We start from the raw sequence: 17,391 nt of genomic DNA, 5'->3' as shown, positions 1-17,391 counted from the left end.
GCATTTGCATCTTTTGTATTATGCCCAAGAATATCTGACACTGCTGATCCACTGTCTTTCCTGCCAGGGCATCCGCCCATTTAACTTTGGCCAGCTCTTCCCTCATGGCTCTGTAGTCTCCTTTATTTAATTGCAACACTGACACCTCTGATCTGCCCCTATCCCTCTCAAATTGTAGATAAAAACTTATCATGTTATGATCACTACTTGCTAATGGCTCCTTCACTTCAAGATCACTTATCAATTCCTGTTCATTACACATCACCAAGTCCAAAATAGCCTCGTTCCTGGTTGGCTCAAGCACATGCTGTTCCAAAAATACATCCCTTAGACACTCCACAAACTCCCTATCCTGGGGTCCAGCACCTACCTGATTCTCCCAGTTCACCTGCATGTTGAAATCTCCCATAACGACTGCATTACCTTTAGCACATGCCAATGTTAACTCCCTCATCAACTTGTACCCAATATCCACGCTACTGTTTGGGGGCCTGTACACAACACCCATTAGGGTCTTTTTACCCTTACTGTTCCTCAGCTCAATCCACACAGATTCTACTTCCCCTGTTCCCAAGTCACCTCTTGCTAAGGACTGAATCTCATTCCTCACCAACAGGGCCACCCCACCCCCTCTTCCCATATTTCTGTCTCTACGATAGCACGTATACCCTGGTACACTCAATTCCCAGGCCTGATCCCCTTGCAGCCATGTCTCCATTATCCCAACAATATCGTAGTTCCCCATTTTCATCTGAGCTTCAAGCTCATCTGTCTTATTTCTGACACTACGCGCATTCAAGTATAGAATTCTTAGCTCATTCCTCCTCTCTTTGCTTAAAACACTGTCTACTGTACCTAACCCAGCTCCTTGAACTTCCATCAGGCAAATTACACCCTGAATTTTGATGACCTTCTCAAGATCACCCAAACCTTCTACACATTTAACCCCATGCACCTTCTGACCAACCCTCTGGATCTGGATCCCTGCCCCCTGCACATCTAGTTTAAACCCCCCCGAGCAGCACTGGCAAATACTCCTGCAAGAATGTTAGTACCCCTCCGGTTCAGATGTAGACCATCCCTTCGAAACAGATCCCAATGTCCCTGGAACAAAGACCAATTATCCAAAAACCTGAACCCTTCCTTCCTGCACCATGCTCTCAGCCTCGTATTAATGTGCATAATCATTCTATTCTTCGCCTCACTCGCACGTGGCACAGGTAGCAATCCCGAGATTGTCACCCTGGAGGTCCTGCCTTTCAGCTTCACTCCTAACTCCCTGAACTCTCTAAGCAGGACCCCCTCACTCACCTTACCTACATCATTGGTCCCTACATGGACCACTACATCTGGGTTCATGCCCTCACTCTCAAGAATAGCCTGCACCCGATCTGAGATGTCCCGGACCCTGGCACCAGGGAGGCAACATACCATCCGAGACTCCCGATCTGCCCCACAAAATCTCCTATCTGCCCCCCTAACTATAGAGTCCCCTAAAACTATTGCTCTCTTCTCTTCCCTCCTCCCCTTTCTAGTTGAGGGTTCAACCTCTGTGCCAGAGGCAGGACCACTACAACTCATTCCTGGTAGGTCATCCCCATCAACAGTATCCAGTACGGTATACTTATTGTTAATGGGAATGGCCGCAGGGGTGCTCTGCTCTCTCTGCCTGCTCCCCCTGCCTCTCTGGACCGTCACCCATCTGCCTATTTCTTGGTTTTTTGGTGTGACTACCTCCTGATAACTCCTATCTATCTCTGCCTCCACCTCCCGAATGATCCGTAGTTCATCCAGCTCCTGCTCCAACTCCCTAACTCGGTCTGATAGGAGCTGCAGCTGGACGCACCTTTTGCAGGTGTGGTCATCAGGGACAACTGTGTTGACCCTGACCTCCCACATACTGCATACGGAGCACACCACTGCTCTGACTGTCTCCCCCATACCTGAACTGGATTAATAGAATAAGTCTAAAAAGCGACCTTACCTTCTTCCCCTCAGCGAGCAATCACACAGGCTTACCGAAGTCCCCTTACGCCGAAGCCCACTTAGCCAAAGCCCAGGACTCTGCTTCCACAGACTCCGCAGATTTAATGGTGAAACTTGCAGAAAATGCCACAAAGTGGGACATATATAAAAAGCATGTTGGGCAGACAAAAATAAATGGACTGCACAAGGAAGAGATAAAGATAAAAAGTTAAATTGCAGTTTCAAAAAGAGCACTAATGAGCATGCTGTTGATTGAAATGTGATCATGATGACACTGATACAGGACTAGATAGCCCTGAGATTTGCAGTATGAAAGCTAACATGTAGACAAGCAACCAGAAGTGAATGGTAAATCAATTAAAATGGAATTGGACACTGGTTCAGCTGTTTCATTCATTCAACAAAATGAGTTTGACTGGTACTTCAAAGACACTAAACTGAAGCTTGATGTATGTAGCTAAGGCTGGCATTGGAAACTTCAAACATAGCGAGGGTAAAATAGTGTTTAATGAAAATGTCAAACCCAGGTTTTACAAAACCATCTGTTTTCCTATACCATCAGAGATAAAGCAGCCAGTGAGCTAAGTTGCATCGAGGCTAAAGATATTCTTTGCAAGGTAGAGCAGAACCCATGGACAATGCCAGTGGTCCCAGAAGCAAAGAAGAATGGGTCTGTCAGGTGACCTGTGGTGATTTTTAGGTCACCACCAATCCAGCACTGTAAATAGATCTATATCCTCTGCCCAGGATAGAGGATATCTTTGCAAACCTTTCTGGAGGGAAACACTTCAGCAAAGTGGACTTAACTGAGGCCTGTCTACTGATGTAGATGGAAGAAGAGTCCAAAGTGTTTCTCTCCATAAATACTCACAAAGGGCTTTATCACTATAATAAGCTTATTTTTGGAGTAACATCTACACCTGCACCATGGCAGAAAGTTATGGCCCAGGTGCAGCAAGGCTGTTCAGTCCCTTAGTGTTACTTGGATGACATTATTTTTGCTGGAAAGGATGATGAGGTACACCTCCAAAATTTCAAGACAATGTTAAAAAAATTAGAAGATTATGGGCTCAAAACATAATACTACAAGTGTGAATTCTTTAAATCAAGCGTCACTTACTGTGGTCACACCATTGATGCAGGTGCTTCGAGAAAATTAAAGCAGTAGTGAATGCCCCAAAGTCAAAGGTTGTGTCACTGTTGTGGTCTCTTTTAGGATTTTTCAATTACTATACAAGTTTCATGCCAAAACTGGTGACTGTGCTCCACTCTTTGAATTCATTATTACAGATATGGAAGAAATGGCAATGGACAAAAGTGTGAGGTGGCTTTCTGAAAATTAAAGGAAATAGTGACATCAGACACTGTACTCACATGTGATCCATGTTGTCCAGTGAAGCTTGCCATGCACTGTCCAGGATGCCAATGCAGCTAGAAGAAAGCTGTGTAGAGCCACTTCCTGCAGTCCCAGAGTCAACTCCTACAACTACAATGGAGGAGGCCCCAGAATCTGAGACTGTTTCATAGCCAGTCTCTCCTGCCAAACAGAGTGATTTCCTGCACCCCCCCCCCCACCTTGTCAGTATATATATTACACAGTACATAGAATAGTACAGCACATTATAGGCCCTTCGGCCCAATATGTTATGCTGACCCTCAAACCCGGCCTCCCATATAACCCTCACCTTAAATTCCTCCATATAACTGTCTAGTAGTCTCTTAAATTTCACTAGTGTATCTGCCTCCACCACTGACTCAGGCAGTGCATTCCACGCACCAACCACTCTGAGTGAAAAACCTTGCTCTAATATCCCCTTGAACTTTCCTCCCCTTACCTTAAAACCATGTCCTCTTGTACTGAGCAGTGGTGCCCTGGGGAAGAGGTGCTGGCTGTCCATTTTGTCTATTCCTCTTAGTATCTTGTACACCTCTATCATGTCTCCTCTCATCCTCCTCCTCTCCAAAGAGGAAAGCCCTAGCTCCCTTAATCTCTGATCATAATGCATATTCTCTAAACCAGGCAGCATCCTGGTAAATCTCCTCTGTACCTTTCCAATGCTTCCACATCCTTCCTATAATGAGGCGACCAGAACTGGACACAGTACTCCAAGTGTGGCCTAACCAGAGTTTTATAGAGCTGCATCATTACATCGCATCTCTTAAACTCTATCCCTCGACTTATGAAAGCTAAAGTAAAGTACACAGTATTAGTGCCACAGAACAACAAATTTAAAAATATTAAACCTGATGTTCTCATTCTGATGAACTGCTCAGAAGATGATGGTGGAGTTGATATCTGGGCTAGTATGTTAATTGGACCAAATGTTTTGTTGGTGAGTATCAGAACCTGGGGGAAGTGGATAAGAATGTGGAGCAAATAAAGTGCCACTGGTACTTTTGATGGTGAACACATTGTTTTAAGCCAATGACAGTAATTTGCAGAACAATCTCTAAATTTCACAACCCTGCTCCATTCTTTGTTAACATACGGACTTAAAGCAGCATTCATCGTCAAGGACCCCCAACACCTCTTTTCTCTGCTGCCATCAGGAAGGAGGTACAGGAGCCTCAAGACTCACACCACCAGGTTCAGGAACAGTTCTTACCCTTCAGCCATCAGGCTCTTGAACCAGAGGGGATAACTTCACTGAACTGTTCTCACAACCTATGGAATCACTTTTCTCTTTTTGTATTTGCGCAGTTTGTTGTTTCTCGCACATCAGTTGTTTATCTGTCTTTTTGGGTGCAGCCTTTCATTGATTCCATTGTGTTTCTTATATTTACTGTGAATGCCCACAAGGAAATGAATCAGGGTTGTATATGGGGACATACTTTATATGTATGTAGATAATCCATTTACTTCAAACTTTGAACTTTTGAGCTTTAGTACTTCAGCATGTTGATTTATTCTTTTTACGTCATCTTAGAGACTGCCATCAATGGAAAAATAATTTTCTGTTGGATATTGTTTAACACTGAATCTCATAACTCCAAATTACCTTTAACAAAACTGACAGATCTTCAAGCTATGTTACCAGAAAGTCAGACAAATTGTAACAGAATGTAGATATAAAAGATAAAATGATGCATGATATAAGACAAATGGATAAAATAATTATAGGGATGGTACTGACTGTGTAACTGACAAAGAATGAGATCCATCTTGAATGAAAAATCATCAAAATGCAATTTGTAGATCATTGAGAAGGTAGTATTTATACTATAAAAGCATTTCTACAATAGTAAATAGATTTCAATTAAGTTTCAATTCCATTTAGATTGGTATGTAAAGTCCTAATTTAAATCAATTTGAGACATTCATGTGGAATAGATACTTCCTGTGTTAACTCCAATTTAAATTTTTTAACAAAAATATGTTTATCAGTGTCAAGCTTCATGGGGAAATTAAGGTATATTATCATATTAATATGGAATGGCTTTTCTTGCAGTGCATAGCAACTGTTTTTAAAATAATTGGACATTTGCTGATTATTCACAACTAACTGATTCACTAACCTAACACATTTTCTACTAGGTGATTGCAACACCAGGCAACTGAATAATATGTATATTCATTTTCATTGATCCAGTCTATTGATGTTCTCACAAATCTGTATACTATGAGCTGGTAAAAGTGTTGGCGCGTAGCCAAGTGGTTAAGGCGTTTGTCTAGTGATCTGAAGGTTGCTAGCTTGAGCCTTGACTGAGGCTGCATGTGTGTCCTTGAGCAAGGCACTTAACCATACATTGCTCTGCGATGACACCGGTGCCAAGCTGTATGGGTCCTAATGCCCTTCCCTTGAACAACATTGGTGGCATGGAGAGGGGAGACTTGCAGCTTGGGCAACTGCCGGACTTCCATTAAAAAAAAACCTTGCCCAGGCTTGTGCCCTGAAAACTTTCCATGGTACAAATCCATGGTCTATTGAGACTATTGAGACAAAAAAATGGCCTAGAAAATGGATTACAAATTAATCTTTTCATATAATATTTTACTGACTTCAGATTCACTCAAGTTAGATCACCTGGTGAGTGGCAACAATGTTGATGTCTATCAACAGAAATCAACTTTAAAAGTTGGAACCTGTGGCATGTGTTCATAACTGACAAAAAGAATAATGAAAATTGACTGAGGTTCAACTTAAAGGCTCTTCTATGTGTCCCAATGTTTATTAGTGCCTTCCTCCACAATGCACATAGCTGTCTCCTGTGGTTGGTGACTCATCTAGGAGAAGTAAAACTCTGAGCTCAAGTCTCAACTGCCTTGTAGTTACACTCATCGTGAGGAAGGCTTCTGGAGTAAAACCCAATGAAATATCCAGAGCTGGAGTCTATCAGGCAGTCTGATGGTTCAATATTGACTGGCAACTCCTGCAATGCTGCTGGTGCCAGACTGTACCAGTCTCAGTCGTTCCTTTGGATTCCTCAGCTGTGTGGACAGGGGGAGAATGCTGCATGGGAGCAACTTCCTCTCCATATTGTACTGTGCTGGGTTGCATCATGGTTTGTGTAGACATCTAGAACACAACACCCATGGTCAACCCAAACCAACAGAGGCCTACCAGTGCAGAGGTGCATATCATCATCTCCGCTACCACACTGAGGTATGGGATTGACTTTGTACTGTGTTGATGATCAAAGACTGGGAGGGGATTGCACATGTCCTCCCTTTCCAGCTCTTTCCTCCATAGCAGGCATTTTGTGGATCCTATAGAGAAAACATGTTTTTTAAACCAAAGTCAAGTTTATTGTCATGTGCACAATTATCAATGAGAAACTTACTAGCAGCATGGCATCGTATACACAACATTTACAAAGAAAACATGAATTATGTGCAGTTTTTACAAGAAGGTATACAATGAATAAACTCTTTTCAGGCTTCCAGATGGGTATACAACCGACATTTCAATGACAGAGTCTGCCATCTTCATCAGGGATGATGCCCAGGCATGTCTAGTCTGGTGGTATTGATACCCCCATTGTCCATCCTTCCAGTATGCTTAGTCCTCCTCTAATCAGGTTTCTGCTATCCCACCTTGTTTACAATCAAATTCCAGTTCCTAATTAGAGTGAGACCTTCATCTTTGTTAAAGCACTTTTCCTCTATTTTAATTTCAATAGCTTCAGTTACCAGGAGGTCCTAAATGCCATTGGCACAGCACAGTAGTTTTGTGCCGTTGAAGTCAATCCTATGGCCATTCTGAATTTCTTCATGGAGAAATTTGAGAAGAGTTCAATGCAGTTTCAGTTACGTTGATGACACCTTTGTGGTGTGGCTCATGGACTCCAGGCACTCCAACAGACCATCTGAACATTAAGTTTATGATGGAGATGAAGAACAATGGTTGCCTCCTGTTCCAGAACATTCAGATATGACAGAAACCAGATGGTAGTCTCGGACATGACCTCTATCAGAAACCCACTCACACAGACTTAAACCTCAACAATAACAATCAACATCTCACTCCCAACTTAGAGCAGTTCTTTCTACTTTGATTAACCATGTAAAAACTATTTGGGACCTAGAGAGTCTCCCTGAGGAAAGAAGACAAGTACACACAACATTCCTACAGAAAGGCTACAAGGTGAAGGAAATCAATCAGGCCCTTAAAAGAGCCCTTAACATATGTTGAATGAGATTCACTTGTTAGTAATGGAAAAAACAAGGGCCCTAACAATGAGAAGGAACCTGTCGCTACCACCTGTCTTCCCGGTATTTCTGTGGCTTCTGGATCCTGAATAAATACCGGACTAAAACCATACGCAAACTCGTAATGAAGCTCAAACCACAGATTTGAGTCAAAGATAACCTAGGACTCAGGTCGGTTGGCATTTACAGGATTTACTGTGAATATGGTGCAGCGTATATCAGTCAGATGGGACGCACAGTGGAAACCTGCCTTCAGGAGCACTGCAGGTGTATCCATTTGGGTTAGCCAGAGAAATCAGCAAAAGCAGAACATTGCATACACAATGGCTGTACGATTGACTTCAACGACACAAAACTACTGTGCTTTTGGGACTGACCGGTAAAGGAAGCCATTGAAAGCTAGAGGAATTTTTTTTTAACAAAGATGAAAGTCTTGCTCTAAGTAAGAACTGGAATTCAATTACAAACAAGTTGGGATAGAAGCCTACTAGGATAAAGGCTAACTAATCAGGAGGGACAGACTATGGGTGTATAAATACCACCAAACTGGACATGCCCGGGCAACATACCTGATGAAAATGGCAGAGTCTGTCATTGAAATTTCGGTTACAATTGATACCCGTACCCAGCTGGAAGTCCGAGAAGAGTTTATTTGTCATATATGTTGGGAAGGTACTAGATCCTTTTTCAAGAAGGTATACAATAGGAATAAGAAAAAGCAAAGTCTATTATAATGAAAAATGACGAATGTTGTGACAATGTTGCGAAACTCTAGTGATTAGTGATGTGTCAGTTGGTTCAAGAACTGAACAGTGGAAGGGAAATAGCACTAGATGTCTATTCAATATACATATACCCTATAACGTATGTTGAATGAGATTCACTTGTTATTCACTTGTTATTATTATTCTCTTCTATATTATTGTGCTGCTGCTAAGTTAACAAATTTCACGTCACATGATGGTGATAATAAACCTGAATCTGATTACTTTATTCATTGAGTACAGGAGTTGGGATGCTATGCTGATGTTGTAAAGACATTGGAGTATATGTGCAGCTCTGGTTATCTACCTACAGGAAAGATATCAATAAGATTGAAAGGATGCAGAGAAAAATTACAAGGATGTTGCTGGGATTTTATAATCCGTAGCCTCGGAAAATGAGGGGTGATTTGATCGAGGTATATAAAATTATGTGTGGTATAGACAGGTAAATACAAGTATGCTTTTTTTTACCGAGAATAGGTGAGACTAGAGCAAGAAGTCATAAGTTAAGCGTGAAAGGTGAAATGTTTAAGGGGAGCATGAAAGGGACCTTCACTCAGTCAATGGTAAGTGTGTGGGGAAACAGCTGCCAGCGGATGTGGTGCATGGGGGTTCAATTTCAACAATAAGAGAAGTTTGGATAGATGGGATAAGGAGTTCTATTGTCTGGGTGCAGGTCAATGGGATTAGGATGAATTATAGTTCACACACGAGGAATTCTGCAGATACTGGAAATTCAAGAAACACACAAAAGATGATGGTGGAACACAGCAGGCCAGGCAGCATCTATAGGAAGAAGTACAGTTGACATTTTGGGCCGAGACCCTTCGTCAGGAGCAACTGAAAGAAATGATAGTAAGAGATTTGGAAGTGGGAGGGGGGAGAACTGAAAAGATAGAAGACACGAGGGGGTGGGGTGAAGCTAACAGCTGGAAAGCTGATTGGCAAAAGGGATACAGAGCTGGAGAAGGGAAAGGATCATGGGGCGGGAAGCCGAGGGAGAAAGAAGGGGGGAGGGGAGCACCAGATGGAGATCAGGCAAGGAGTGATTGTGAGAGGGGCAGAGAGAAAAAAGGAGGGGGGAGTAATAAATAAATAAACAAACAAATTGTAGTTGTGTGCAATGCGCTACTAAAGAAATGCACAGAGGCAGAGAGAGCTGAACTCAGAATGACTTCACTGATTCAAAATCGTGTGCTTAAATCTCCCCTTCCATTTTAGCCACTGCGACCCACGGGGTGGACGTGACGTCAGACTGTCCCCGGAAGGTCCGCCCCAAGCGGGTAGTTCCAAACGTGCTACCGCGTGTCTGCCCGCGGCTCCCGATGGCAGTTCAAGTCCCGCGTGTGCGGGCTGCCATAAAATAAATAACTAAGGGATGGGGTAAGAAGGGGAGGAGGGGCATTAACAGAAGTTAGAGAAATCAATGTTCATGCCATCAGGTTGGAGGCTACTCAGACGGAATATCAGGTGTTGTTCCTCCAACCTGAGTGTGGATTCATCTTGACAGTAGAGGAGGCCATGGTTAGACATATCAGAATGGGATGTGGAATTAAAATGTGTAGCCACTGGGAGATCCTGCTTTCTCTGGCAGACAGAGTGTAGGTGTTCAGTGAAAAGGTCTCCCAGTCTCTTTCGGGTCTCACCAATATATAGAAGGCTGCACCGGATGCAGTATACCACACCAGTATACCTCACCTGGAAGGACTGTCTGGGGCCCTGAATGGTGGTGAAGGAGGAAGTGTAAGGGCAGGTGTGGCACTTGGTCCGTCTACAAGGATAAGTGCTGGGAGGGAGATCAGTGGGAAGGGATGGGGAGGATGAATGGACAAGGGGGTTGTGTAGGGAGCAATCCCTGCGGAAAGCAGAAAGACGTGGAGGGAAAGATGTGCTTGTTAGTGGGATCCCATTGGGAGGTGGCAGAAGTTACAGAGAATTATATGTTGGACCTGGATGCTGATGGGATGGTAGGTGGGGACAAGGGTAACCCTATCCCGAGTGGGGTGGCAGGAGGATGGGGAGAAAGCAGATGTGTGTGAAATGGGAGAGATGAGTTTGAGAGCAGAGTTGATGGTGGAGGAAGGGAAGCCCCTTTGTATAAGAAAAGGAAGACATCGCCTTGGACCAAATGGACCAGGTAAATTTGAGGGCAGGGTAAAAGTTGGAGGCAAAGTTAATGAAGTCAACATGCTCAGCATGCATGCAGGAGGCAGCACTAATGCAGTCGTCGATGTAGCGAAGGAAAAGAGGGTGACAGATATCCGTATAGGCTTGGAACATGGATTGTTGCACAAAGCCAACAAAATGGCAGACATAGCTGAGACCCATACGGTTGCCCATGGCTACATCTTTGGTTTGGAGGAAGTGGGAGGAGCCAAAGGAGAAATTATTGAGAGTAAGAACTAGTTTTGCTAGAGAGGAGAGTGGTGGCAGGGGGGATCTGGTTGGGTCTGGAATCCAAAAAGAAGTGGAGAGCTTTGAGACCTTCCTGGTGGGGGATGGAGGTATATAGGGACTGGACACCCATGGTGAAAATAAGGCAGTGGGGGCCAGGGAACTTAAAATCAACTGAAAAAATTCAAAGCTTGTGAAGTGTCACGTGCATAGGTGGGAAGGGATTGAATAAGGGGGGATAAACCAGTGTCGAGGTATGCAGAAATGAGTTTGGTGAGGCAGGAGCAAGCTGAGACAATGGGTCTACTTGGACAAGCAGGTTTGTGGATCTTGGGTAGGAGGTAGAAATGGGAAGTGTGGGGTGTGGGATAACAGTTCATTGGCTAGGGTCAAGTGCTTTGATGCCAAAATCAATATTCTGTCAAAGAGTTAAAATTCCAATAGTCTAATTAGTAAACAAATGTTTCATTGTTTAGCCAAGGAAAATATTGACATGGTTAAGTAAATGCATCTCAAATATATATTCTGAATGTATTTAAAAATGAGTTGAAATAAAGTTATTAAAGAGCATAGTCCATAGCTCACTTCATTTATACAGAAAGTGCTGTAAAAAGGCCAGTAACATCTTGAAGCATCCCATACACTCTGCCAATGGACTGTTGGTCCCACTTCCACCAGAGAGGAGGCTATGTAGCATTCACACCATGACCACTAGAAACTTCCATACTTGCACCACCTGCTGAATAATGAGGTTCCCCTTAAAAAGTTTACATTTCACCTTTAATCCATTACTTCTAGTTGTAGTTCCAGCCACCCTCAGTGGAAAAGGCCTGCTTGCATTTACCTTATCTATACCCCTCAGAGATTTGTCTATCTCTGAGATATCCCTTCATTCTGTGATGGTCTTAGATATGCTGACCATGAAGCTCTAAATTCATTAAGACTTTAATCTCTATCCAGTTATGAGTACTCTCACTAAAGGGAGGCTGTTGTGTAATGACCCAATCTTCAAAGACTATTTTACTTTCTTGTTTATTCTCCATGGCAAGTTTAGCTGTAAATACCCACTATTTGACTAATGGTTCTGCCTTCCTTTCCAAGGAAAAGATATACTTCAGGGAATGAAGTCCTAGCTATTCAGCCTTTCCCTGTAACTCAGGTCCTTAAGTCCTGGCAACATCCTGTAAATTTTCTCTACACTCCTAGCTTATTGATAATGAGTGTAAAAATCAGAAGACATTGTGCAGCTGTATTAAGCTTTGAGTAGACCTTATTTGGAGCAGAGTGTTCCAGTTGCTGCATTACAGGAAGGATGTAGGTTTTTGCAACCGGTTCAGAAGAGGTTCATCAGACTGTGCTGGATTAGAACACTTAGTTAGAAGGACAGTTGGACAGAGTTGGATTGCTTTTACTGGAGTGTTGAATGCTTTAGAGGCACATAATGAGAAGCATTAATTAGGGTAGGTAATCAGGGTCAATTTCCCTGATGGAAATGTCAAATGGCAGTCAAATACCTCCTAACATAAGGTAGGAGGGGCAATGTTCAAAGGAAATTTATGAGAAAGATTTATTTTTACACACAGGGTGGTAGATGTTGGACCACTGGAAAATGATGCGGAAGAGACAAAAATGGGAGACAAGGATATGACAGACAAACCGAAGAAGTATTTTGCATCAGTCTTCACTGTGTAAGATGCTAGCAGTATGCTGGAAGTTCTGGAGTGTCAGGGCATAGAAGTGTGTGAAGTTGCCAGGGAGAAGGTTCTTGGGAAACTGAAATGTCTTAAGGCAGATAAGTCACCTGGACCAGATGGTGTACACCCTAGGGTTCTGAAACAGGTGGCGGAAGAGATTGTGGAGGCATTAGTAATGATCTTTCATGAATCAATTGATTCTGGAATGGTTTCAGAACACAGAAGAATGGCAAATGCCACTCTACTCTTGAAGAAGGGAGAGAGTCAGAAGAAAGGAATCTAACTATAGGCCAGTCAGTTTGACCTCACTGTTTGGGAAGATGTTGGAGTTGATTCCTAAGGATGTGGTTTTGGGGTACTCAGAATTACATGATAAAATAAGCCATAATCAGCATGATTTCCTTAAGAGAAAAACTTGTCTGACAAATTTGTTCGAATTCTTTGAAGAAATAACAAGCAGGGTAGACAAAGGAGAATCGGTTGATGTGTGTGCTTGGATTTTCAGAAGGCTTTTGACAAGGTGCCACATGAGGCTGTTTAATAAGCTAAGAGCTCAAGGTATTATGGAAAGATACTAGCATAATTAAACCATTGGCTGATTGGCAGGAGGTAAAGAGTGGGAATAAAGGAAGCCTTTTTTGGTTGGCTGCCAGTGACTAGTGGAGTTCTACAGGGGTCTGTGTTGGGACCACTACTTTTTACATTATGTGTCAATAATTTGAATTGATTACTTTGTGGCCAGATTTGCAAATGATACAAAGATAGATGGAGGGGTATATAGTTTTGAGGAGGTAGAGAGGCTAGAGAAGAAATTAGATAGATTAGGAGAATGGGAAAAGAAGTGGCAGATAGAATACAGTGTATGGTCATCCACTTCAGTAGAAAGAATAAAAGTGTAGACTATTTTCTAAATGGAGGGAGAATTTAAAATTTGAGGAGCAAAGGGACTTGAGAGTCCTTGTGCTGGATTCCCTAAATGTTAATTTACAGGTTGAGTCTGTGGTGAGGAATGCAAACGTAATGTTAGTATTCATTTAGAGAGGACTAGAATATAAAAGCAAGGATGTAATGTTAAGGCTTTGTAGAGCACTGGTGTGGACTTGGAGTATTCTGAAGAGTTTTGAATAAATTATCTCAGTAAGAAAGTTCTGACATTGGAGAGGCTTCAAAGAAAGTTCATGAAGATGTTTCCGGGATTGAAAGACTTGTCATGTGAGAAGCATTTGATGGCTCTGGGCCTCTACTCACTGAAATCTGACTTAATTGAAACCTATTGAATGTTGAAAGTCCTCGATAGAGTGAATGTGGAGAGGATGATCCCAACAGTGCTGGAATCTAAGACCAGTGGACACAACTTCAGAATAGAGGAGCATCCTTTTAGAACAGATGAGAAGAATTTGTTTGACCAGAGAGTGTTGAACTCAGGAATTTGTTGTCACAGGTGTCTGTGGAGGCCAAGTCATTTAAAGAAGAGGTTGGTAGATTCTTGATTAATCAGGCATGAAGATGCAAGGAGGAGATTAGGGCTGAGAGGGAAAATGGCTCAGCCATGATGAGATGGCAGAGCAGACTCAGAGGCAAATGGCCTTATTGTGCTCCTATATCTTATGGAATACAGTTCAATAGGAATTGGGAAAAGCCAATATGGTAGCAATATTTAAGAAGCACATGAACAGACATCTAATGGGTGGATATCATTTGCGTGAAGGCAGAATGGACTACGATTAGTTTAGCTTAATTTGTCACATGTACATTGAAACATAGTGAAATGCATTGTTTATGTCAGTCTGAGGGTTTGTTTCCACATGCTTACTGTGCCAGCATAACATACCCACAACTCACTAACCCGAATCCTAATCATACATTTTTGGGATGTGTGAGGAAACCGGAGCACCCATACAAACTTCTTAAAGAGAACGACAAAAATTAAACCCTGTTCAGTAATCACTGGTCCTGTGAAGCACTACACTAACTGCTATGTTACTGTGTCACCTAATTTGCCACTTTGGACTAGCATAGTGGCCAGTATTCACATCATGAAACAAAGAGCCTGTTCCAGTGGTATATTTTTCTATGTTAGAGTTATAGAACCATAGAAAAGTACAACACAGAAACAGGCCCTTCAGCCCATTTAGTTTGTGCCAAACCATTTCAACTGCCTTCTCCCTTTGACCTGAACTCAAACCATAGCCCTTCATGCCCCTGCCATCTATCTACCTATCAAAACTTCTCTTAAATGTTGAAATAAAACTTGCATGTGTTACGTACCCCGTAACTGGGTGTCTAACCAGCAAAGATAGAAGAATCCGTTGGAGTCTGGTGGTACTATATTCAAAAGTGTTTATTAGTAAGATACACAAATCAACATCAATAATGCAAATATATAGATAATACACATTAGCAATAATAAACCTAAAAGTGTGGGTATAATAATAATCAATAATAAATTAGCTCTATCGATGTCTAGGAAATAATGAATTGTCATATGTGAATATAAAGTTCAGTTCAGTTCATACGTGCTGAGATAGATGTTGATTGTTGTGTTGTAATCGTTGGAGAGAGAGAGAGAGAGAGAGCGAGCAGTAACAGCTACAGGCAGGCAAACCTTCCTTTACGTTCTTGATCCGTCGATGTGTTGTTGTGGCCATTCAGGTATGACCCCTCTGTCCTTCAGCTAGACCGTTCTTCTGTGGTGGACTCGTCACTCTGGCATGTGTGGACACACACACAAGCCCCCACTGGCCCTGCTATAACACTGTGAGATAAACTGACCGATCCTTTGTTCGGTCTCCAATGCCCCACACCTTCTCGTGGGTTCCAACACTCAATCAGTGCTCAATAGTGTGTCTTCTGGTGTGTCTGAGGGGTGTTTCCCCAAACCTCACTTTTATCACTACTCACGGGGTCTGAGGTGTCAATCAATTTTGAATGGCTTTGTCCATCAAACCAGCCGACTCCAGCTGACCACTGAGGAATTTTAATGAACAGAATGGTATAAGGTAAACAATCCTCTCAGAAGCCATAAGTCTTTCAGAAGTCATAACATGGTGAATCAACAAGCCTCTCTCCCCCTGCTTTATCTCTCTCTTATCTGTAGCAGATGTTCCAGTTCCAGCATGGTTTCCCTTACATCTCTCTCTCATTAGCAGCATAGCAACAGTAACAGTTTGTGATTCTCCCGGGGGGGGGGGGGGGTGGACATGGGCAACTCTGCACCCTTCCGCCCATCAGAGCTGTTCATCCTTCGTAACACATGCATCACTTGCGCTGGCAGCTCATTCTACTCTCTCAGCCCTCTGAGTGAAGAACTTGCCCCTCTTGATCCCCTTAACCATTTCACCTTTCAACCTATACCCACGACCTCGAGTTGTAGTCCCACCCAACACCATGGGAAAAAGTCTGCTTGCATTTCTATACCACTCATCTACCACTATACCCTATCTATACCACTCATAATTTTGTATACCTCCATCACTGTCTGTGTGTAGGCAGCCGTTGATCCCAGGGCGCAAGCCTGGACAGGAAGATTTGAAGAACCAGCTGTTGCCAATGCAGTGGGTTCCCCCTTCCACGTCACTGATGTAGTCCAAGGGAAGGGCAAGCGCTGATACAGTTTGGCACCAGTGTTGTCCCAGAGGCAGCCAGAGTGAAGTTGTAATCAACATCAAACTGCCATAAGGACCCTGGCTCTGGATTTTTTCCTCAGGATTTACTCCCAAAGCCTTTCCCATGGGTGAGTATGGCTGCAAGGGTTTAAAATCAGAGTTTTCCGTCTTCTCGGTGGGCTGCCATCCAAGGCTGACGAGTCCCACCTACCCAAAGCAACTGGTTTTGAGGTGCCAGTGGTCCACCTTTGCACCTTCCCTTGTTGGTAGGAACAGTTCCGCCAGACCACACGTGAAGTTCCTGAGTTGGACTTTGTTGTCAGAGGCTGTTAGATTTGCATGCCATTTGGAACACCATTTCAATGAATTATGGATGTGTATTCACAGATCCCTTCACAGTGCCCTACCACTTACCGTGTAAGACATATTCTGATTGGTCCTATCCGTTACTGTGTAAGACATATCCTGGTTGGTCCTACTGTTTACTGTGTAAGACATATCCTGGTTGGTCCTACTGTTTACTGTGTAAGACATATCCTGATTGGTCCTTCAAAAGTGTAACACTGTGCATTTTTCTGTATTAAATTCTATCTTCCATTTTACAGCCCATTTTTCCAGTTGGTTCAGGTCCCACTGCAAGCTCTTCCTTGATGTCTACTGCACCCCTAATATTGGTGTCATCTGCAAATTTGCTGATCCACTTTCTGGCTTCTCCCACAAAGCCAGTGTTTAATTCATTTTACCTCCTTATGTTCAAAACCAAACAACTGACACTTCTTGACCAAACTCCTGAACAGGACTTGGTCAAAAGCCTTATTCAGGCCAATGTAGATGATATCTACTGTCTTGTCTTCATCAACTTTCTTGGTAACTTCTTTGAAAAACTCTGAAAGATTGGTTAGACATGGGCAAAGCCATGCTGACTCTCTTGAATAAATCCATGTCATATATCTGCTCCCTTAGAAAATTTCCCAGTAACCTTCTCACTGTTAATGTCAGGCTCACCAGTCTACAATTCCCTGGTTTATTTTTAGACCCTTTCTTGAACAGTGGGATAACACAAGCTCCTGTATCTCACCTCTCCAGTCAGTAAAGATGATTTAAATATCTCTGCTAGGGCCCTGCCATTTCTGCACTTGCCTTCCACAGGGTCTGAGGGAACATCTTATTAGGCTATGAGGGTTTATCCACCCTAATCCACATCAGGCAGCAAACACTTCTTCATATGTAATCTGTATGGGGTCTATGACATTGCTAGTGTTTTCTCTCACTTCTATAGACTCTGTAACTGTCTCCTG

This window comes from Hypanus sabinus, chromosome 5 (assembly GCF_030144855.1).
Source record: "Hypanus sabinus isolate sHypSab1 chromosome 5, sHypSab1.hap1, whole genome shotgun sequence".
NCBI classification, from domain to species: domain Eukaryota; kingdom Metazoa; phylum Chordata; class Chondrichthyes; order Myliobatiformes; family Dasyatidae; genus Hypanus; species Hypanus sabinus.
This window is presented reverse-complemented; position numbering follows the sequence as displayed.